The sequence below is a fragment of the Spermophilus citellus genome (genome assembly GCF_964194105.1).
Source record: "Spermophilus citellus genome assembly, chromosome: 2".
Taxonomy (NCBI): Eukaryota; Metazoa; Chordata; class Mammalia; order Rodentia; family Sciuridae; genus Spermophilus; species Spermophilus citellus.
This window is the reverse complement of record NC_138183.1, coordinates 63,809,321-63,834,202: the sequence shown is the minus strand read 5'-3', so window position 1 is coordinate 63,834,202 and position 24,882 is coordinate 63,809,321. Positions and strand designations below refer to the sequence as shown.

Genomic DNA, 24,882 nt, shown 5'->3' with positions numbered 1-24,882 from the left:
CTTATTTCTCTTAGTGTGATTTTTCTCCAACTCCATTCATTTACCAGCAAATGCCATAATTTCATTCTTCTTTAAAGCTGAATAATATTCCATTGAATATATATATACCACATTTTCTTTATCCATCCATCCATCTGTTGAAGGGCACATAGTTTAGCTCCACAGCTTAAGTATTGTGAATGGAGTTGCTATAAACATTGATGTGGCTGTGTCGCTGTAGTATGCTGGTTTTAAGTCCTTTGGATAAACCAAGGAGTGGGATAGCTGGGTCAAATGGTGATTCCATTCCAAGTTTTCTGAGGAATCTCCATACTGCTTTACATAGTGGTTGCAACCAGCAATGTATGAAAACATGGCATTTATTAATCTGACTTGACAATGTATTTAGATTTTTGGATGTTTCAACTGGGAACTAAAATCACCACACAGGAAAAAGACTGTGGCTTTTGCTGGATTTTTTAAACTGTAGCCCTTGTCTGTACTGTGTGTGTGTGTGTGTGTGTGTGTGTGTGTGTGTGTGTTTTCCCATCTGTCTGTCTTCTCCTTCCTCTGTCTCCTCAGAGAACATCTTGGGCTCATTTAGAGGAACTAGTGAATGTGTCGGGGCTAATGACCACCTTTGTTTCAAATATGATTTTCCGTAGTGTTTCACAAAACAAGCACTTTCCACAGAGGACCTTTTGACGCAGAGATCAGTTCCCTTAGCAGAGATCAGAGGTGGTCAGTCTGGAGGTGATCCTGTTAGCTCCTCTCCTTGGGGAGCCAATCTGAAGTAATATTTTTGTCACTTCTGCCTTCTCCTGAGTCTCTGTAGATGCTTTGCTTTTGTTTGTACTCGGAGAGACATTTCTTAATGACTCTTTAATAATAATAATTATGTATTGTTTACAGTTGTAAATTAAGTATAACCTTATGAGATTGCTCATAAATATTTCTAGGATTTTGATGTCTGATGCTGAAGAAACACTAATTCAGGGGCTGGGGATGTGGCTCAAGCGGTAGCGCGCTCGCCTGACGTGCGTGCAGCCTGGGTTCGATCCTCAGCACCACATACCAACAAAGATGTTGTGTCCGCCAAAAAATAAATAATAAAAAAAATTCTCTCTCTCTCTCTCTCTCTAAAAAAAAAGAAAGAAAGAAAGAAACACTAATTCAGTCAGCTATATTCTTTTACCTCTGTAACAAGTATGGAAACAAATATGACCTGCACACAAGAGGGAGGGCAGTCTGCTTTTCTCAGTCTTAACCGTTTTAATGATAAACACTTTATTCTGGGTGTTTCTGGGTAAGTTTACAAAATAATATCTCAAATATCTGGGTACTTTCTGTCACAGTCAAGTTGACATAAAATTATAAATCATAAATATATTGTCCCACAGCACTGGATTTGTAGATTTCAGATGAATCTGCCATAAGCTCTGACTCTGTGGCAGAGTGTTGTTTTCTTTTCTGTAAAGCAGCCATATTGTGCTAGTCCACCCCATTAGTAATGCAGTTTATCTTCTGTCTCAGTGTCTTAAGGATCAAGGCAGAATAATTATTTCCTGGAAACACTAACTATATTTCACATTCCTCAAAGAAATCTTTTCTTCATTAGAAAATATACCAATGGCATCAGAAACTTGTGGCAAAAAATATTTTCCTCTGTCTGAAAATTCTAATCCACACAGTGTGCTTATCAGGTGTGAATATTGCTGAGAAGACAGTCATCACAGTGGTGGGACACAGTGTTTCTGGCTGTTGAAGATCTAGTTTCTCTATGCCTCTGGTGCTTGTTATCTAGGACTACTGTAAGGCTACAGTGCAATTTCAGTTTTTTTAACTATGAAAATCAAATTTAGGATATCAAGTTTAATCATTCCATTTATGTATGATATAAATATAGTCCCTTATAAAGCCTCATGCTTTAGTTAAAAAAAAAAAAAGTAACATTCCCTTAGAGTCAGTGATTACAAATTATTTCATAAACCCAACAGATGAGAGCCCTTTTTAATGCAGGCTGATCTATCCATATTTGAGAGTAAATTTGGCAGTCATTAAAATGCTTATGTTGGGATTATGTGACTGTAGAGGATATTTGAAACAGTAGGGAGAAATTTTCTTTGGACTACAAGAAGTTTCTTTTTCTACCTGAGTACTTTATTTCCATGATATAAAAAAAAAAAATTTCCAAGAAATTATCTCAGCATTCCACATGCAGAATGTATGTATCAGCCCAGGTAAACTCGGCATGCAATCTGTAGCTGTCAAAGGAAGTAATATAAGATGTATTACTACACACTTCCATCTGTCAGTCTATGAAATTGGGACATGAATTGTTTTGTCTTTTACTATTTTGATGGGAATGATAGTTGTTCACCTGAAGAACTCAACAAGCACAGAAATTCCAGGGCCCCCTTAGCCTCCAGATCCTTGAGCATGCCCTGGTTAGCACTGGATTGGTGACTGTTTCCTTTCTTTTGATTTTGGGAGGAGGGGCTACAGCAGGCACTAGATTGTTCTAGGGCCAGCATGTAACATTCGCCGCTGGAGGTGAGAAGAGAAACAAGACCATTTAGAAATTTGACAGCAATAGTCCATCACTGAAATTTTCATGAGAACTAGCTAAATTTTTGAGCCTTTGTTGAAATGTGAAAGAAACATGAAGAGATTATTCTTTCAGATTCTGAGGATAAAAGTCATGGCCTTTGAGTTTTCAGAATCTTTGAAGAAACATTAATTTAGCCAGCTATGTTACGTTTACCTCTGTAACAAGTATGGAAACAAATGTGACCTGCACACAAGAGGGAGGGCCATCTGCTTTTCTCAGTCTTACCAAAATTTCCTAGAGCAAAGGTTCTTAGAATTAATTTTTTTCCTCAGGTATAGTAATTTAGTTAAACTTTCCAGCCTCATTTTTTTTCCCTACTGAAAAAGAGAATAATAATTTCTACCTTCACCTTCAGAGATTATTGAAAGGACTAAAGACCTTCTTGATACATAGAAGGTTAAGTGAGGTTTTTTTTTTTTTTGGCCGTGGCGGGGGGGGGGGGGCGCATACTAACCTCTGTACACTTTTAAAAAAATCTTTTTTTTTCTTCCTCATCTAGTTTATGTCTTGATGAAATTTGGAGTTAGAAAACATACCCTCAGGACTTTGTTCCTACTTGTTATTTAAAGGGGCTTAGACTATCTACCTGCTATAAAGAAGACTTAGCAGCTTTTAGAAGTCTACTTCCCTGCTTTATGCTTGTAGTTTTCTGAGAGTTGAAAGTGTGATTTCAGTAGCTTTTCATAACATATGCTGCTCCAAAATAAATAAATGTTCAATTTACAGATGGGATATCAAGACACACACACACACACACACACACACACACACACACACACACACACACAAAGAAAACAAACAAAAACTCTTTTGTTTGTCCAAGCTTCCCAGAATAGACTGTATGGGGTTGGGTCTGGATCACAGATCAGCTCCCTGCATTCCATTGCTTGTCCTCCCCACTTTTAGCACCATTTTATGAAGTCTGCTCCTTATGACTCTGTGCATCTGTGTTGGAAGACCTTGAGTGTCCCTCAAGGGTAAAGTATAGCATTCAGCGGACTTGGTGTGGGAAGCTTCTCTGTGTTCCACACTCAAACACCCCCGCAATCATAGGTGCAGATATGATCCGGTTATTGTAGAGGCAAAAGAAAATAATTAAAAGTGTGTGAGAGAAACTAAGAGAAAAGTTGTTTCTAGAAGCATTCTGTGCTGTGGGATCCAGGGAAGCATTTTGGATTTCTGTTGGCTTCTGGGTTTTGAGGTGTTCTGGAGTTTCATGTCAGGTGGCCATGCAGACATGACAGTGGTAGACACTAGATTGACCAAGAGACTTCTGTAATCAACGAGGCCACCTCAGCCTTGGGAAGTCCTGCCTCATCCTGAATTACTTTTATGTTTGTTCCAGATCGATGTTCTTTACCTTCACCCTCTGCTTATGTCCCTCTCCCCTAGGCAATTGTGATTCTTCTAGAATCCATGAATTTTTGCCAGAGAAAATTGGGTTAGAGAGAGTGTGAGAAAAAGAGAAACTAGACCCCGCCCCTTACACATCCCAGTAACACCACACTGTGGACCAAGCCTTCATATATGGACCTTTGTGTGACTCTTAACATCTACATTGTAGCAAAAGCTTTAAATAGGTTTTGTTGTTGTTGTTGTTTGTTTTTTGTTTTGGGCTATGGTTCTGTGGTCATGGCACACATGGCACCTAACTACTTGGGGCAGTATCTTTCTCTATCCTTACTGTGGAGCTAGGAGCCTATGAGATAAAAAGCATCACCAAATCCCAGTTGATTTTTCTTCTTCCTTGGGAGGACTTTTATACTCATAGAAAAATACCTATTATTACTTTGATTTTTATCACTATTCAATTTAAAATATACTTTTATAAGCCTTTAAAGTTATCAGAAAAACATTATTTATAAATCTAATTTTGCATAAAAATAAGAAACTCATTTTTCTCTACCTAATATTCACATGAATCTTTTTTTTTTTATTGGTTGTTCAAAACATTACAAAGCTCATGACATATCATCTTCCATACATTTGATTCAAGTGGGTTATGAACTCCCCTTTTTTTACCCCAAATACAAGTTGCAGAATCACATCGGTTACACATCCACATTTTTACATAATACCATATTAATGACTGTTGTATTCTGCTACCTTTCCTATCCCCTACTATCCCCCCTCCCCTTCCCTCTCATTTTCCTTCTCTATCCCATCTGCTGCTGTTTAATTCTCTCCCTTGTTTTTTTTTCCCCTTTCCCCTCACAAACTCTTATATGTAATTTTGTGTAACAATGAGGGTCTCCTTCCATTTCCATACATTTTCCCTTCTCTCTCCCTTTCTCCCACCCCACTCGTCCCTGTTTAATGTTAATTTGGTTGTTCACAACATTACAAAGCTCTTGACATACCATATTTCATACATTAGATTCAAGTGGGTTATGAACTCCCAATTTTTACCCCAAAAGCAGATTGCAGAATCACGTAGGTTACACATCCACAATTTTACATAATGCCCTTCACATGAATCTTATAGACCAACATAACCATTTTACATTTAAGTGATCAAATTTCTTTTAACATCTTAATAATTATAAATATTTCTTTCTCATGAATATCATATAACTAATAAATCAGTAGTTAAGTAGTTCATATTCTCCCAAGTATCATCAAAAACAAATAACACATTTGTTTTTGTGATGTCCCAACATATTTGTAGTGTTATTCACAAAACACATTACTGTGCCATTATAAACACAACTTAAAAGAATGATGGGTAAGTAGATAGAAAGACTTTATCCATCTAAGAGGGAACAATATTACCATGTTGGCTAGACTGAGAAAAATTAGAGAACCTGAATGCTATTTAGAAACTGCATCTTGTTATACTTTTGAAGACTAAACCCACAATTATTGAACAGGGGATCCTAATTAAGGTCGAATTTCTTCCGATTCTTCAATTCTAAACTCTGTCCTTCACTGAAGCCCAGAACAATCTCACAAGTTTCCTAAATTGTCCCTTAAGTTTGTGGGAGTTAGTACATTTCAGGTGCTGGGTATTTATTCCCTTTTATTCTTTTGTGTGTGTGTGTGTGTGTGTGTGTGTGTGTTTTCCAAGCCTGGGCCACACTAATGATTTGACTTACAGTTGTATTTTCTTTCACTTTTATAAATTGTGTATCTTCACTGACTGCATCTGTAGCTGTCATATTCTCAGTTTCTTCTTAGCACTGGTGCTTCTCTGAAGAGAAGTATTTCATTGCCCTGATGTCCCATGGAGAAGATTCACTAGTTGCAATGAAGGCACAATATCATTTATGTTTTTCTTCAAATATTTGCCTTTCTCACTTGACAGTATTTCTCTTATTTCTCTTTTGGTAATTATCTCAAAATGATTGATCTGGGAACTTATTCCTAGGAAACAAGTTCCTGGTGTTTCTTTCCTATTCTTTTCTAAAGGTGTAGCATCTTATCTTCAGTCTTAACAAAATGAAGATAACTACCTTGAACTTGAGGGCAATCGTGGACTTCATTATCTCTTCTTAGTACAGAGCTTAAATCCAACAATGGCTGGCATTGGGAGGCATATCTACCCTGTCATTATCCTCCTTTCAGAACTCTGTTTAAACTCTGTGTTAGGATTCATGGGGGGATTCAAAGTTGTGTCGGCATAGGTGTAGAAATGATCTGGGTACTCTGGAAGCAAAATGAAATAACCAAATGGGTTGAAAGACTAAGAAAAAGTTGTTTCCAAAAATAAATGCATGTAATCTGGGGAAGCGTTTGGATCCCCATTTTCTACTAATTTTGAGATATCCTATTTTTTTAAGTACAGAGGCCATGAAGACATGATGGTGGCAGACAACAGATTGACCAAAGGACACCTCTTATCAGTGAAGCCACCTTAGCTTTAGGAAGTCATGTCCCATCTTGACCCATTTATATCATGCTATTCCATATTGATTCCCCATGAGTTCCCTTACTCTCTCACCAGGAGCTGATCTTAAAGATTTTACAAGAAAAATACTCAGTAAAGGTTATTGACAATACATGTGAAATAGAAGCAATTGTTGTGGACCAAAATGTTTAAGGAAATCACATTGAGGAAGTGAGATATGAGCTCAATTGCTGACTTTTGATAATTCTTTATACATTCCATGTATAAGACTTTTGTCATTTGTCTTCAGTTTTTTCTTCCAGTCTGAATCCTTTTCCATTTTATGAATGTAATATATTTTGTTGATATATTTACCAGTTGATTGATGTCTGGATTATTTTCAGTTTGGGGCTATTATACATAATGTTGCTATGAACATTTGCTTTCAATTCTTTAGGGTAGGTTTGTGTTTTTATTTCTCTTGAGTAAGTACCTAGGAGAGAGACTACTGAGCTATTTAGTAAGTGTATGTTTAACTTCATTAAGAAACTACCAAAGTGATATTTTCAAAGTTGCTGTACCATTTTGCATTTCAACTAGCAACATTCTTGTCAATACCTGTGTTATTAGTCTGGTGGATAATATCCTTTCTAGTGGGTATGCAGTGGTATCTCAGTAAATCTATATTTTCCTAAGTCGCTAGTGATTTTGATATCTTTTTTTAAGGAATATTCTAATTTAAATTCTTTTTTGAATCTCTTTGACTTTTACACCATTAACATCACATATTTATATGTGTATTTTATATTCTATGTTGTTATCTGCTGCAGGTTTCTTTTTATTAAATATCTTTTTAAGTGCTTGTTAGCCATTCATGTCTTCTTTTTTTTTTTTTTTTGCTTACTTATAAAACCTAAGAAATTTATTTTACTTTTCTTTTTTTTAATTGGTTTTATTTTTAAAATACATGACAGTGGAATGCATCACAATTCTTATTTCACATATAGAACAATTTTTCATTCCTCTGTTTGTATATAAAGTATGTTCACACCAATTCGTATCTTTATACATGTACTTTGGATAATGATGTCTATCACATTCCACCATCCTTGCTAATCCCCTGCCCCCTTCCATTCCCTCCCACCTCTCTTCCCTATCTAGAATTCATCTATTCCTCCCTTGCTTACTCTCCCTACCCCACTATGAGTCAGCCTCCTTATATCAGAGAAAACATTTGGCATTTGTTTTTTTGGAATTGGCTAACTACATTTAGCATTATCTTCTCCAATGCCATCCATTTACCTGCAAATGCCATGATTTTATTCTCTTTTAAATTAATTATTTAATTTTTGACATTTATTTTTTAGTTGTAGTTGGACACAATACCTTTATTTTATTTATTCTTATGTGGTGCTGAGGATTGAACTCAGAGCCTCACACATGCTAGGCAAGCGCTCTACTGCTGAGCCACAACCCCAATCCTGAAAATCTTATTCAAAAAATTTTAAAGATATTTTTGGGTTGTCTTATGTTGAGTCACAAACTTTTTTTTTTAGTTTGCCTATGAATCCTTCATCAAATACAATTTATAAACATTTTCTCCCAGTTTTTGTCTTGTCTTTTCCCTTTCTTAATAATGTCTGACGAGCAAGTTTTACATTTTGGTGAAGCACAATTTTATTAATTTGTTCTTTATGAGTAGTACCTTTAGTGTCCTATCTTAAGAAATCTCTGCCTAACTTAAGATCACAAAGATTTCCTTGTATATTCTTTTCTAGAAATTTTATAGTTTCATGGCTTAACACTTAGATCTGTGACCTGTTTTTGAGTTAATTTTTGTGTATGGTGTTAGAGTCTAAGTTCTATAAAATGAAAAACACGTATGTTGAATTATTATAAGGGTTAAATGAACACCTGTATCATCATATTGTAGCACTTTACACAGCAGATGCTCAAAAGATGTGATTCTTTTTTGCTTTTTGACTTCTGAGCTTTCTCAAAATTGCATTGTGGGGGTGGAGTCTTCTAGAATTTCCCTGTGGACAGCCCACTGTCTGTTGTATAGGTCTTCAAAATTTGATTGTGATGTTGTAATTTCTATACTTTTTAAAAAGAAAAGTATAGAGAATATCAGATGAAACGGTAGTTCTCTCTGCAGTGAGACCTTAAATATTATAAATGGGATGAGACATAGAAATATTTTAGTACTTTTCAAAATCAATTTCAAGATCATTTTTCAAACTGGGATACATTTTGGTTTTTCCCAAAAAAGAAGGGAGAGAAATAAATTGAAAAGAAAAATATTATAGCTATGTAGTGGAACTTAATGAAGAGGTGCTTACTGAAAAGAAGAATTAAACTTCCATTTCCATTTTAACTTAAACCTTTCTTCGTAGCACATGTCCTAGTTTGGTAGGTGACATGCATTAAACCTCACGTTTCTCAAACAAGGGCTATGTCTGTTTGAGTTACTGCTACGTACTTAGTTTTCAGGACAGGGCTTGATTTATACTAAGTGCATGATTAAAAGCCACCACATTCAGGTATTAAATTGGTTATTCTAGATAATAAGCATGTTTTTTTAAAAGTTCATCATCAATATCAATAATCATGTTTTAAAATTGTGTTTAATTTTGTATTCCAAGTTTAATGTTCTTTCCAGGTTAAAGAATATTCTTTAAAGTAGGGCTATGCTCCTCCCCCAAGTAGTTACCAGTAAAACCCAAGCCTTCAGTGTTTGAGCATCCAAGAATTTTTTTTTTCAACAAAAGGGCTGCTATCCCTAAAGAGATTTGAAACCAATGGTTTGGATGAAGTGAATTGCCATGAGAGTGAGAAATCTGCCTGGTAGAGCTCAGGGACCCACAGTGTTGATACAGCTACTGGCTCCTGAGGCTGCCCAGGAGCAGGATGTTGGGACATGTCTAAACAGTAACCCCCTATGAATGTTTAACACTAATTTATTTATATCGGTGACATCATTTCTAAATCTTAGGGTAGAGCCAAATCAACTTCCATTTAATAGAACAAAGATAAGAAAAATTTCTTATTTCTCTTAATAAATACATGGGCAGATGTCACTGTTGCTATACCTTATGGTAACATAATATCTGTGTGTGTGTTCATTACTGACCCTTCCATTTTTCTATAGACTAAAATGGTACCCTAGCTGTCTATGATTCAAGTTTTCAATTTTAAATCTTTCTTTGTTCTGATTTGATTCAGATCTCAAAACTGGATACTATGACCTTAAGTGTGATATAATCAGGGTTGTATATGCATGTTTCATAAATGCCTGAAATTTTCCAGAGCTGATCCTTTCTGTTGCACATTTGTAAGCACCACTTTCTCCATATAGTTTGAAAGCAGAGCTCCCTGGGGCGAGAACAGTAAGCAGGGAGCTGCCTGTTTACATGCCATTTTACATTGACTTTCACCTCTATCTAAACACATGTGCTAACACACCAGAATATCACACATAAATTGGTGGCACATCATATAAAGCTTGAGACCCATAAATCAGTGAAGAATTTATGCCCCTGTTTGATCATGGGTATTATTTTGGTAACAGACTAAGCTTAGGTCATCATTTGATAGTTATATCCAGTGAAAGTCAATACAATCTACTCATTGATGAATGATACTGCTTTCATTTTACTATTTCTTTTTTGTACTGTGTTTGAAAGAAATTATCTGATTTTCATGAATAAATAAGAACAAATAATAATAAAAAATATCAAATCTTAATGATGATATTAATTATAATAATAATTTAAATGATTTGTTAAGTCACATCTTTTGTAAGTAAATTGTAAAAATTATAATAAAAAAACAATTTTGGAGTCAGAGTATATGGGTGAAGAGAAAAGAAGAATAATACAAACAAATGTGGAGAGTGTTGGGGTTTTTCCCTTTAATTTCTAATCTTTCTCACAGTTAGAGGGTATGTTCTATGCTAAGAAGTGAGTGAAAAGCTTGGAAGCTATAACTTGCTAGACTCTTGGTTGGTGAGCGTTATTTCTGCAGATTGGTCACCCTATACAATAGAGAGAGGGGATGTGTTTGAAGTCTTTTGTGCTTTGAGTGTTTTATCTATTACTATAAAACAACTTTATAATTGTATAGTATTTAATTTCTAAGTGATGTAATAGAAAGAACAGCATGTTGAATAATGTTATAAACTTGTTTTTTTCAGAGCAAAGGATGGGTTTTTCACTAATAATTAAAGCTAATGTGATTTGTGCCTAAAAAAGATGTCCTTTAGATTTGTGGCAACAGAGGGAGAGATTAAAATTATGCATATTTCCAATAGTATAGACATGAGAACATATTTATAGATTATTGTTTCCAAAACATACCTGATATTTGCTGCTTTTAAGCTTTAATTAACAATAATCTGACCTGCAGACTCCTTTAAGGTCTTAGATCATTTTTTCTTTTTCTTTCCTCTTTCCTTCCTCTCTCTCCTTCCTTCTTTCCTTTGTTATTATACTGGGGGTTGAACCCTTTCTTATTTATTTTGAGACTGGGACTTTTTCATTTTGGCAATCTTCCCACCTCCACTTCCTGAATAGCTGGGATTAATATCACCTTTTTGTTTGGAATGTCAGATAAAATTGAATCTTCTGAAGCAGTTTATCTGGTTTGCATCATGAAAAAAAGTGAGGGGCACAAGGCAAGTCAGGCTTTAGTTTATGGGTTCTAAGTAGCCCACAGCCCTGCTAAAATAGGGTTATTAAACAAATGTGACTGAGAGCACCACTGACACTGAGATGGTATAATGAGACCATCCTCATCGTACACCAAGCCTTATCCCAGGCTGCAGATGGCCACTTGGTCATCAACTTTGCTGTTACTTTTTACAAGGTATTTCTTCCCTACTTGGTCAAGGAATATATATGGAATCATATATATGTATTATCTGTGAAATTTTAGTTATTTTACTTAGTTTTAAAATTTATTTTAATACAAATAAAACCCTGTTCTTATATTTTTTATGTGCTTAAAATTGACGTAGTCCTGGTGTGACAGGAATATGATTCTATAAGAGGGTGTAACTAAAACTCACCTTATCTAGATAAGTAATCAGGGAGACTTGAGTAGAGATCTGCAAGATGAGTTAGCTAAACCTAGGTCAGAGAGAAACTGTTCCAGTTAGGCAAGCACATCTGTTGCAGAAAGTGGATGAAAAGGAGAGGGCTATAGGGAGGGAGCCCTGAGGCCGTGTTGGAGTTGGGCCTCCAATTGCAACCCTGAGCAGAATTCAACATGGAAAGGTTTGTTATGAAACATTTTCATTGGGCTATATTGAGAAGAAGAATTGGAGTATGCACCATAGTGGATATTGGGAAGGCAGTTATAGAAACATTGCCATAGATCAGAGGAGAAATGATGGTAGCTTGGACTCAGTTGGCTTACTGGAGGGATCTGAAATACATTCAGCAGGCAAATTCAGGAGGACCTGGTGATGGTTTGACAATGGGGGCTAAGGAACAAAAAGTTTACCAAATATTACTCTCAGGATTCTGGCTTATGCAGGAAATGGAAGGTAATACCCATTGTAAGGAACTCTGGAGGAAGCCCAGGTTTCCAAGGCCAAGATTATGAGTTCTGACTTGATTGTGTTGGGATTGCTTCCCCTCTGTTCTTCTTTTCCCACCTAACACAATTACTATTGTTTTGGGCTGTCCCAAGTTCCTTGGTTTGCAAAGCCTGGTTTCCCTGTCTCCCCTCTCAGTTTAACCTATAAAAGCCTTCTTAGTTGACCCCCACTTTCAGATGCCCAAGTACCAGAGGGTCCCCTTCCCTTTAGAATATTTTTGTTCCTAGTTGCCAGTATATGATAATCTATATAAGTTTAGAACTGCTGGTGTCTGTTTCAAAAGAATTAACTGAGGGTGCTTACAAACCCTTGTTAGTTTTCTGATAGATTCAATAAGATTATAATTGAACTGTTACTTGACTGACTACTCAGTGTTTATGAAGCAAGTCAGATGTTAGCAAGAATTAAGCTTCAAATAAAGACTAATATTCAGAATAAAAACAACAGAGATGTTTCTACTTCAGAAGTTCATTAACTGTCAGAAAAAGGGGATGGCATAATCATCAGTGTAGTTCTGAGACAGACATTCCAGGCCTGAGTGCATCTGTAAAGCTAAATTTACCACTCTTCTTTCATGTGTTTTTAAGCTGTAGTGGATTAAAAGCTCTTGTTCAGCTAAATCTGTGAGTGTTATCTACGTATCATTTTCATTCTCATTGTCTAGAAATCTGTAAACAGCAAAATTTCCCCTTAATTTCACATTAAGATTATTTTGATTTGACAGTCTTTTGACAGTATAAGAATTATTTGGGGGAGTTTCTGACTTCTCTTTAAGGGTAATAATGTTGAGTATATAGATTCATTATCCTCTCCTCAACCATTGCCTGCCATTTGTGACAGTCTAGTCCCTGTTGAAATATGCTAGTAATAATTAGAAGTGTCCTAGTCTTCCCAAGACAATCTATTATGAACATGATTGGTTAAATTTATGTATTTGCATTTAATCTGAAAAGAAGGACATGTTAAGCTAATAGATTGTAGCAGTAGTTTATATGGAAAGTATTTGTAGAATGGATTGCTTATATTTTTTTTCTATACATCAGGAACACCTGTGACTTTGAGGAAATCCTGGATTACTTATTTGAACATATATTCTCAGGACTCCTCTGCTTCTGGATTTAATATAATATAAACAGACCTTTCTTTTTTAACTTTTTAATGTTTTTATCAGTGCATTATAGTTATATAGAATGGTTTATTCTGACACTCATAAAGGCATATAACATAGTTCACTCATTCTCAATCCCTAGTATTTTCTTTTTTCCTCCCCTTCTTCCTTAAGCCGATCCCCTTTCTCTACTTTTATTCTTCTATTTGTTGTTTTTTTAATTGATATTATATATATATATGTGTATGTATATAGAATTCATTGTAATATATTCACAGATGCATATTGCATAAGTTGGTCAATTTCATTCTGCAGTTTCTCCCTTTACCTACTTCTCCTTTCTCCTTAATATCCCCTTCCTCTACTCTACTCTTCTCCTTTGTATTTTCGTGATATCTCTGCCACCACCCACTTTTTGTTTCTTATTTCTCTTTAGCTTCTGCAAATGAGAGAAAACATTTGGCCTTTGACTTTCTGAGTCTGGCTTAGCATGGTGTTTCCCATTTCCATCCGTTCAACCAGCAGATGACATAATTTCTTTCTTTTTCATGGCTGAGTAAAACTCCATTGTGTATATGCCACATTTTCTTTATCCTTTCATCTGTTTAGGCACGTGGGCTGGTTCCATAACTTGCCCATTGTGTGTTGTGCTGCTATAAGCATTGCTATGCGTGTATTACTACAGCACACTAAGTTTCGTTCTTTTGGGTAAATACCAAGAACTGGAATGATAGCTAGATCATTGTATTCTGTTGCTAACCTTGAGCAGTTTCCATAAATACTTTCCAAAGTGGTTGTACTAATTTGCAGTCCAACCAACAATGTGTGAATTCCACCTTTTTCTCCACATCCTCACTAGCAATTATTATTATTTGTATACTTGATGATTGCCATTCAGACTAGAATGAGATGAAATCTCAGTGTAGTTTTGATTTTCATTTCCCTGATTGCTAAGGATGATGAATATTTTTTCATGTATTTTTGACCATTTATTTGTACTTCTTTTTCCTGTGAAATGCCTGTTTGCTTCATTTTCCCATGTATCAGTTGGATTATCTTTTTTTTTTTTTTTGGTATTTCTTTATGCATTCTGAAGTTAATCCTATGTTAGAAGAGTAACTGGCAAAGATTTTCTCCCATTCTGTAGGCTCTCTCATCATACTCTTAATTGTTTGCTTTGCTTTGCAGAACCTTTTAATTTGATGCCATCCCACTTACTGATTCTCAGTTTTTATTTCTTGAGCTTTAGGGGTATTATTTAAAAAGTAGCTTCCTATGCCAATATGTTGGAGTGTTGAGCCTGTTTTCTTCTAATAGTTGTAATTTGTAGTGCTTTTGGTCTAATTTGTAGGTCTTAGATCCACTTTGCTGATTTTTGTGCAGGGTAAGAGATAGAAATTTAGTTTCAGTGTTCAACATGCAGATATCCAGTTTTCCCAGCACAATTTGTTAATAAGGCTGTCTTTTCTCCAATGCATGTTTTGGCACATCAAGGAAAAGATGATTTTATCTATGTGGTCTTATCATTGTGTCTTCCATTCCATTGGTCTTCATGTTTGTTTTTATGACAATACCATGCTATTTTTGTTACTATAGCTCTGTAGTATAATTTGAGATCAGGTATTTTGATGTCTTCAGCCTTACTCTTCTTGTTCAGCTATTTGGCTATTCTGGGTCTTTTATTCTTCCCTCTGAATTTTAGGACTATTTTTCTATTTCTTGTGGGAATGTTATTGATAGTCTGATGAGGATTTCATTGAATCTATAGATTGCTTTTGGTAATATGGCCATTTTGATAAGATTAATTCGCCTATCCAGGAACACAGTAAGTCTTTCTATCTTTGAAGGTCTTCAGTTTCCTCCTATAGCATTCTATAATTTTCAGTGTAGAGGCCTTTTACCTCCTTGGTTAGGTTTATTCCCAATTTTTGTTGTTGTTGGTTTAGTGTTTGTTTGTTTTGTTTTGTTTCGTTCTTGAAGCTCATTAGAGTATAGGGATAATATTGATTTTTGTATATTGGTCTTGTATCCTGCTACTTTGCTGAATTAATTTGTTTATCAACTCTAGAAGTCTTTTGGTAAAATTATTTGTGTCTTCAAAGTATAGGATCATGTCACCAGAAGACAGAGATAGTTTGACTTCTTTTCCTATTTATATCCCTTTAATGTTTTTTCTCTTGCCGGATTCTCTGATTAGAGTTTCAAGAACTGTATTGAATTGGAGTGATGATTCCCTCATTCTCCCATGTCACTGGGATTACAGAAATATGCTGCATCCTTGTCTTGTTTCTGATTTTAGAGAAAATGCTTTCAATGTTTCTCTGTTCAGTATAATGTTGTTTTTGGGTTTGTCTAATAGCCTTTATGATGTTGAGGTAAGTTCCTTTTATCCTTACTTTATCCAGTGTTTTTAATGTGAACAGGTGCTAGATTTTATTGAAGGCTTTTTCTGCATCTATTGAGATGATCCTATAATTTTTGTTCTTAACATTATTTATATGATGAATAAAATTTATTTATTTGCATATGGTAGATTATATTTGGATCCTGATATGAAATCAACTTGATTTTGTTGTACAATCTTCTTAATAACATTTTTAACACAAATTGCTAATTTTTAAAAATATTTATTTTTTAGTTGTACGCAATACCTTTATTTTGTTTATTTATTTTTATATGTTGCTGAGGATTGAACCCAGGGCCTCGAAAGTGCTAGGTGCATGCTCTACCACTGAGCCACAACCCCAGCCCCACAAATTGCTAATATTTTATTAAAAATTTTTGCATCTGTGTTCATAAAGGTTATTGGTTTGTAGTTTTCTTTGGTGTGTTTGTATCAGGGTTGTACTGGTTTCATGGAATGAGTTTTCGAGTGTTCCATCCTTATTTCTAAGTAATTTGAGAATAATTGGTGTTATTTCTTCTTTAAAGGTCTGGTAGAACTCAGTTGAGAATGCATCTACTCCTGGGCTTTTCTTTTGGGGGGAAGAAACCTAAGTTTCTTAGTTAAATTACTTAAATCTCATTGCTTGATGTTGGTCTATTTAGGTTTTCCATATCTTCCTGTTCAATTTGGGTAGGTTATATGTGTCTATAAATTTGTCAGTAACTTCTAGATTTTCCAATTTATTGGAATATAAGTGTTCAAAATAGTTCCTAATGATCCTCTGGATTTCAGCAATGTCTGTGATGATATCTTCTTTTTTACCTCTAATTTTATTGATTTATGTTTTCTATCTCTTTCTTTTGGTTAATTTGATAAAATATTCATCAGTCTCCTGTCTGAAAAGAAAAAAAAACCCAACTCTTTGTTGCATTGATCCTCTGTATTGTTTTAAGTAGACTTTTCTTGCCCAATCATATTCTTTTTTCCTTCCTTCCTTCCTTCCCTCCTTCCTTCCTTCCTTCCTTCCTTCCTTCCTTTTTTTCTTTCTTTCTTTCTTTTTTTTTTTTTTGTACTAGGGATTGAACCAAGGGGCACTTTATTGCTGAACTACATCCCCAGTTCCTTTTTCTTTCTTTCTTTTTTTAAAATTTAAAACAGGGTCTCATTAAGTTGATGCAACTAGCCTCAAACTTGGAATTCTCCTGCCTTGTTTTCCCAAGTCACTGGGATTACAGTTTGGTGCCACCATGCCCAGCTGATAAATTACTTTCTTACAAATCTTTTTGTTTATCTTCATTCCTTCCCAGCTTTTCTTTCTAATCCCTTACTTGAAATCCTCTCCAGGTGTTATTCATTTGCTCAAAATCGTGCACTGTGGGCTGTGAAATACAGAATTAAATTATAGTCAATTCTTGGTGAATTATTACTCTGCAAGACACTTCATTGTTAATTCTTTTTTTTTTTTTTAGTTAGGGGAACTCTCAAGCCTTTCCCCATCCTGACAAATGAGTAATGCATAGTCGTCTTGACTATAAGTATTGAAATATGGCCCTAGCCCCACTGTTTGCTCACTTGGACACACATTCCAAGTAACACTGGTATGGTCAGGGTGAGGAGGGGTATATGTTGGGTCAGTTTGGGTTAGCTGGGAATTGGAAGTTGGCTGTTTATTTGGGCACATACCCCCATACTACCAGATGTGACATGTCATTTTTATATTGTAATATCATTTGGAAACTAGTGGAGCTAAACTATTCTTAGGTCTCAGACCAGGAGTAATTAATCCTTGACATTGTAACACACTGTGATATCTTGTTGCAGTTGTTTATTTTACCACAAAAGCTTTGTAAAAGCTTTTTCCATAGCAGTAGGCTGAGACCTACGCACATTTTTCATGCCTTTTGCTTCACCTGTTCGTGCATCATCTAGTGGAGTAAGTTCAAACAGACCTTCCATGGGTCCCTGGAGAGCAAGGTGGTACTGTATTAACAGATCTCCTTGGGGTGTTGATCCAGAAGGACGCTCCCTTTCTTTTACCAGAGAGGAAACTGACATTATAAAGAGCTAAAGGAGTGTAGCCAGAGAGTGATAGCCATTAGATTAACAAGGGAAGTGGTAACTGTCTCTGTGTCTGATGTTTCTTACCCTTCTTTTGCGTACTGTGTTCCCAATGCTTGGTGAAGTTGAACTCTATGCTGGGGCTTGAGAAATTTAGCAGCCGTAGTCCCAGCCCTGGCCATACTTTCCGTGAGGCTTGCACAGGCCAAGGAATGAGAAAATCTCAGCCAAGGCATCTCAGCTAGAACTCCTGAGTCACTGTGGCTCAGTTCAAGGTTTTGCATAGGTAAGACAGGCTGAAGGACAGTGTGCTTCCTCCACTTCAGTCCTCACACTACTTACTTCCCTCCTCCCAACCTTCCTCTCTGCCTTCTGCATTCCCACCCACTACAGGAAATCTCCCAGGTCATACTCCCAGCCAAGTGGTTTTCAGACCTATTATGGAACACTGCAAGTGACAAGCAGCTCACTGTCAACTTTTGCTGTGATTATTAGGGAACACTGGCTTTTTTATGTGGAATCTAAAGACTTCCTCTTTAGAACACCTAAAGGCCAGTCTTGTTTTCTGTCCTCTAGAGCAAAATTGAATAAACCTATTCTTCCTTCCACTTCCAGTCTTTACATATTTGTAGAGAGGTTTCATGTCCCTCCAAAGTCTTCTGAAATCCAAATAAAATAGTCTTCATTTCTCAGCCATGAGGAATAAATCATTTAATGAACACAAATGATTTCAGAGTGCTCTTCCTCCAATATACTCTCAGGGCAAAATTTTCTTGGGCAGTGTCCCACACAAAATGTTGCTCTCAAGTGTGAAAACACAGCACTCCAATGCCATCTGGCTGTGCAAGCACAACAGTTCCTTGTTTCTTTGATCTGGACATTGAACACTTACCAATGCAGCTAGGAAGAAGGTTAAATGAATTATTTATGGAGCTATTAAAATCATGTTTTCAAAGGGTATGTAATGACACAATGTAAAAAATGGAAAAATCAGGCTCAAAATTGTATATACAGTATCATCTCAATTATGTGTAAAAATATAAATATGCAAAGGAAAAATCCTCAGAGGAAATACATCAAAATGTTACTGATTATTTGTGGAAAGTATAATCATGGGTGATTATGATTTTCAACTTTTTCACCTTCTTATAGTTTCCATATGAACATGTTTTATTTTTACAATCAGGGGAAAAGATTTCTTCCCCCCCCCCCACCAAAGATTCAAACCCTTTTGAGAACTCCTTGCATCCTTAACATTTTCTCCCAATTTTTCTTATCTGGATACTTTCAGATTGCTTTGTCGAATTTTCATTTTAGATCTTTCATCTCTCGAGGCATCTTGAAACTCTGATATATATAATAACCATATGATATGCTAATAATCTGTTAAGTGCTTCTCCTTTACATTGCAGTTCTCTAAGTGGGTGTCTTATACTTTATTTATTTTTAAAATTTTATTGCCTACATTTTGCTCCAAGTAAAAAAAGTGCACTATTTTTTTCCTCACCATTTATCCCACTATTCCTACAACATAAAAAAATGCTCAGATAATTTGGTGCAGCAATCCTGAACTGAGCCACAGTGACTCAGGTCTTCTAGAAGTTATCTACCTGTTAGCCTAGTAATTATCTATTATTAACCATGGACCTGAGGCAAGTCACTGTTCCTTTTTGCCTGTTCCAGGGATGTTGGCATATGCCCGCCTACTCTACTCGGCAGTCTTAGGTTTCAAATGGAGCATCATCTAGTAATCCTGTGTACTGTTTCAATTCAGTTTTAGCATATCTCCTCTCATAATCTGGGTTCTTGGCTTCTCAGTCTTCCCTATTTTTAATCCCACAGATCATGTTGTCCTGAGAGTCATCCCCTCTTTGTCATCTACCAGGTGTTCCCTATGGATGAGATTAAATACAGTCATAGCTCACTCAGCATACACCAGCTGCCAAGCAGTGTGCCTTGCTTTTCTGGTCTGCTTTCCTCTCCTTTTAAATTATATCAGCTCTGATTCTCCCAGCAACCCTTCATGGTTGTGTTGGCTTCTCCATTTTATTGATGAGGATACTAGGACTTTAAGAGGTCCAGTAGTCTGTTCATGGTAACAGGTCCTCACTGATTCTAGGTGGCCTGACTCTAGATTGTCAGTGACTGTCCTAGGTGAGTCAGGCCACGTGCTCCTGAAATTATGGAAAAGAGAGGCCTCCCCCCCGCCTCAGTGCTTATCCTTATGTTTCCATTCATCATTGTTTTTTTAGCTTTGGAACTGACATTTATTTTAAGAAACCACTACAGTGAAATGTCACCTCAAGCCTGTCTTTCTCCGTTTCACAACATAAATTTTTATCTACACAATAAAATATTTTATTCCCCTTATGCATTTTAGCCCCTGCCATCAACTGTAAAAAAAAAGGGGGGGGGGTGACATCTATCCTGTATAGGTGGAAATATTTTTCCCTTACATTGGTAGAGAATTTTTGGTTCTGAGGTGCTTTTGAAATAGTATCTGTAGTAAAAATACCAGGAGAATACAAGGCCCCCTGGGATGACACTTTAGGACTGGTTTTGGGTCTCCCGTCCAAGGTAGGAAGAGCCACATGTAAGGGCGACAGACTTGCTGTACAGTTTTGCTCTGTTGAGCAACCATGTGACCCTGGGAAAGAGATTTAATTCCAATTTCCTTTTCAGTCAAAGTGAGATTAATACATAACTATTACTAATACACTAGTATATTAGTATAAGTACCAATATTATATATAAATGGTAGACTTATTGTTGGGATTTTTAAAATAGAATGTATAAGTATTGGTACCCAGTATATAATGAATATGCAGGTATTATTTGTGGCTCTGGAAGTGGTGATTATTTGTGGTGGCCACCAGTAATTTTTGGCCAAAGGGTTCTTTTTTTCTCCCCAAAGTTTTAATAATAGCATTATTAATAAAAGAAAATAATTATTTGAAACAAAGGAAAAACAATATGTACATCCAAGGGGTTTTCATGTAATCAGAAAAAAAGTAATATAAATTTAATCTAATTAATATCTTAACAACACAGAAGCTAGCAACATTATTGGATTCTTTTTTTAATTAAATTATTTATTCTAATTAGGTATATATGACAGCAGAATGCACTTTGATTCATTGTACACAAACGGAGCACAACTTTTTCATTTCTCTGCTTGTACATGATGTAGTGTTGCACCATATACGCAATCATATATATACCTAGGGTAATGATGTCCATCTCATTCCACCATCTTTCCTGCCCCCATGCCCCCTTCCCCCCTCCTTTGCCCAAAGTTCTTCCGTTTTTCCCATGCCTACCCCAGCCCCCCTCCCCATTATGGATCAGCATTCACTTACCAGAGAGAATATTCGGCCTTTGGTTTTTTGGGATTGGCTTACTTCTCATAGCATGATATTCTCCAATGGCCAGAGGGTACTTTTAAGGATGAGATTTCCAATAACACTTTTCAACTCTATATATCTTCTCCACCTTTCTAAATGGGAGAGGTTAGTAAAGAGGGAATCTAAGAAGAAGTATCAGACAACTCTATACATGTAAATTCTTAATAGTTAGACACTAATTAGTTCATATATCTGGCACTTGGAGAATTTCCTACTGGGGTCTCAGCCCTGGGATTATTGGTAAGATCATTCTAGAACACTCTTGAGAGGCTGACGAAGGGATCAGGGCTAATTTCTATCCTTTTTTTAGCATCAGCATCATTAGTGGGGTAACCTGGTCAACTATGTGAACCAAATCAAGGTGATGAAGCCAGAACCTCAGGCAGCAATTCCCCACAGTGCTGTGGGGACTGATAATTGGTTTCACCTGTGACATCTGTGTCCATAATTACTCTCACCACAACTTTTCCTGAATAGGGAGGGTGGGTTTATATGGAATGTCAGACATAAAGAATTTTGGTAAATCATGAGATGTTCTTAATACAATTGATGTCATCAAAGGGTGAGTTGTGGACACTGGGAGTTCCAGCTTCCCTGTCTATTACCTTAACCACACACAGCACCTTGTTTGTATTGCAGATACTCATGTGTATATCTGAGTCCCAGCTGGATCTGAATCCTTTAGGAGAGAAAGAACTCTGAAAGGGCTGGGTGTCTGTGCTTTCCCATTGCTGAGTTCAGCGCCAAGCCCAGAGAACACATTTGCGTTTTGCCAGAGGAGGGAAGAGGTCTTTTCCCCAGCAGGTCATTCAGTTCCCTTTACATACTTCAGTTCTAAAAATCCAGAAAATGTCTTGCCAGCACTTCAGAGTGGCTGCCCTTCAGCCCACACACACCCTGATGTTTGTCCCATGCCTTTTCCCCCCCAAAGGCCCCAGACCCTTTGCAGATTGGTACCCCAGTGTACTCCTGTTTTTACTTTTTTGGCTTCCTTCCCTTCTGCTGCCTCACTTCAAAGCAATCAGAAAGTAATTCCCAGAAGAAACTGCCTAATTTTGTACTTTTTATGCCTTTTAAGGCTTTTACATTCCAGAATCTCTCCTATTTCTAATATTGTAAAGATTGTACTTTTTAAAATAAATACATCTTCTGAGACTTAATGCTATAATAATTTTCAGAGTAATAAAATGGCCTCCATCTCTCTGGGTTCTTTGTATCCATTCCTGGTTTCTGACTGAAGGTAGAGTATGCTTCAGCCAACCAATTGACCTTCAGGAATTCACCAAATAAGTGTTAGTACTGTTCTCTTTGAGAAGATGACACCCTTTAGGAAATGAATATGATCACATATTGGAGCATTGGCTGGTGGTAAATAATTTGGCTGCTTAAGGGAACAAGGAGGGTGTCACTTTAACTGAACACCCAAACAGTGTCTTGGGATACTTTTTCTCTTTTTAAAAAAAAAAAAAAAAAAAAAAGGAAAACTGAACATCAGACTTAGTGTTTTCCCAGAATGACTTGAATTTGTTAACCCTAAGCCTGAAGCATATGTAGATACAGATAATTCTGGATCAGAGAATTCCAGATTTTCTTTTAAGCATGTTAGAAGGCTTTCATGGTAAAGAAGATACAGTCAGAGGAAAGAGAATAAAACTGATCCTTTTTAAGTACATGGAACGTGTAGTCTATGCTGTGAAATAATGTGCACTCTGGAATAACCTCCAAGAACAGTGATTCTTAGCCTAACTTAGCCTCAGGTTGCCTGGGAGGGCATTCGTCTTGGAACCACCTCAGACTAATCAAATGAGGAGTTTCTGGTTAAGATTAGATTTACTGCACTAGAGAAATGAGTCTGATGTTGAATTTTTCAAAGAAGATGAAATTAGCTTTATAAATAGTTTATGTGCCTTTTTACCAAGTAATTTCTATTACAAGAGTCTATTTTCTAAGAATGTAGTTAGTAATTTTGACAAAAAATTTATGGAAAAAAATACACAATAGCATTATACTTGATAGGACAAAATTGTCATGATCTAAATATCTAATATTAAAAGAGTGGCTAAATTAATTGTGGTATATCCATAATGTTGCATATATTCAGACAGTAGAATGGAGTTTTAAAAGGATAATAACTAATAAAAGGCTCATGATGCAGTCATAGATGACAATAGCAAGGTACAAAATTGTAAGTGTACATAAGGGAAAAATTATATGATTCCATTTACGTGAAATTCTTTTTTCCCCATTTTTTAATTATTATTTTTTAAATAAATGACAACGGAATGCATTACAATTCATATTACACATATGGAGCACAATTTTTCATACCTCTGGGTGTATATAAAGTATATTCACACCCAATTTATATCTTCATACATGTACTTTGGATAATGAAGTCCATCACATTCCACCATCATTGCTAACACCCTGTCCCTTCCCTTCTCCTTCCATCCCTCTCCCCTATCTAGAGCTCGTCTATTACTCCCATGCTCACCCTCCCTAGCTCACTATGAGTCAATCACCTTATATCAGAGAAAACATTCAGCATTTTTTTTTGGGGGGGGATTGGCTAACTTCACATTGCATTATCTTCTCTAATACCATCCATTTACCTGCAAATGCCATGATTCATTCTCTTTTATTGCTGAGTAATATTCCTTTATGTATATATGCGACATTTTTTTTTAATCCATTCATCTCCTAAAGGGCATCTAGGTTGGCTCCACAGTTTAGGTATTATGAATTGTGCTACTATAAACATCGATGTGGCTATGTCCCTGTAGTATGCTGTTTTTAAGTCCTTTGGGTATAGACCGAAGAGAGGGATAGCTGGATCAAATGGTGGTTCCATTCCCAGTTTTCCAAGGAATCTCCATTCTGCTTTCCATATTGACTGCACCAATTTGGAATCCCACCAGCAATGTATGAGTGTATCTTTTTCCCCACATCCTCGCCAACACTTATTGTTGTTTGTCTTTGTAATAGCTGCCATTCTGACAGGAGTGAGATGAAATCTTAGAGTAGTTTTGATTTGCATTTCTCTAATTGCTAGAGATGATAAACATTTTATTTATCTTATATTAGATAAAGGTGCCCAAAACATACATTGGAGAAAAGATAGCCTCCTCAACAAATGGTGCTGGAAACCCATATGCAACAAAATGAAATTAAATCCTATCTCTCACCATGCATAAAACTCAACTCAAAGTGGATCAAGGACCTAGGAATTAAACCAGAGACTCTGTGTCTAATAGAAGAAAAAGTAGGCCCTAATCTTCATCATGTGGTATAGGGTCCCAACTTCTTTAATAAGACTCCTATAGCGCAAGAATTGAAAACAATAAATGGAATGAATTCAAACTAAAAAGTTTCTTCTCAGCAAAACAATCTGTGAGGTGAGTAGAGAATCTACATCTTGGGAGCACATCTTTACCCCTCACACATCAGATAGAGCACTAATCTCTAGGATATATAAAGAACTCAAAAAGCTTAACGCACACACACACACAAAACAACAACAACAAATAACCCAATCAATAAATGGGCTAAGGACCTGAACAGACACTTCTCAGAAGATGATAGTCAATCAACAAATATATGTAAAATGAAATTCTTAAAATAATCAAATTCCTAGAGACAGAAAGTGAATGGAGGCTACCAGGGACTGGAGGGAGGGGGAATGGAGAGTTGTTTAATGGCTACAGAGTTTCAATTTAGGAAGATGTAAAAGTTCTCCAGGTGGAGGATGGTGATGGTTTCAGTACATTATGAAGGTACTTAGGACCCTTGGAGTGTACAATTAAATTTGGTTAAAATGATAAATTTTATGTTACATATATTTTACCTCAATAAAAAAGAAAAGACCCTCATGCCCAAATGCTGTTGAATAAATGAAGGAACATATATGA

At 36.1% G+C, this 24,882-nt stretch overlaps 1 protein-coding gene across 6 annotated transcripts in view; it reads left to right on the top strand.

The window, feature by feature from the left end:
• The window catches only part of KDM4C (lysine demethylase 4C), a 401,867-nt gene that overhangs the window by 361,947 nt on the left and 15,038 nt on the right, over positions 1-24,882 (top strand). The gene's annotated exons all lie outside the window — the stretch shown is intronic.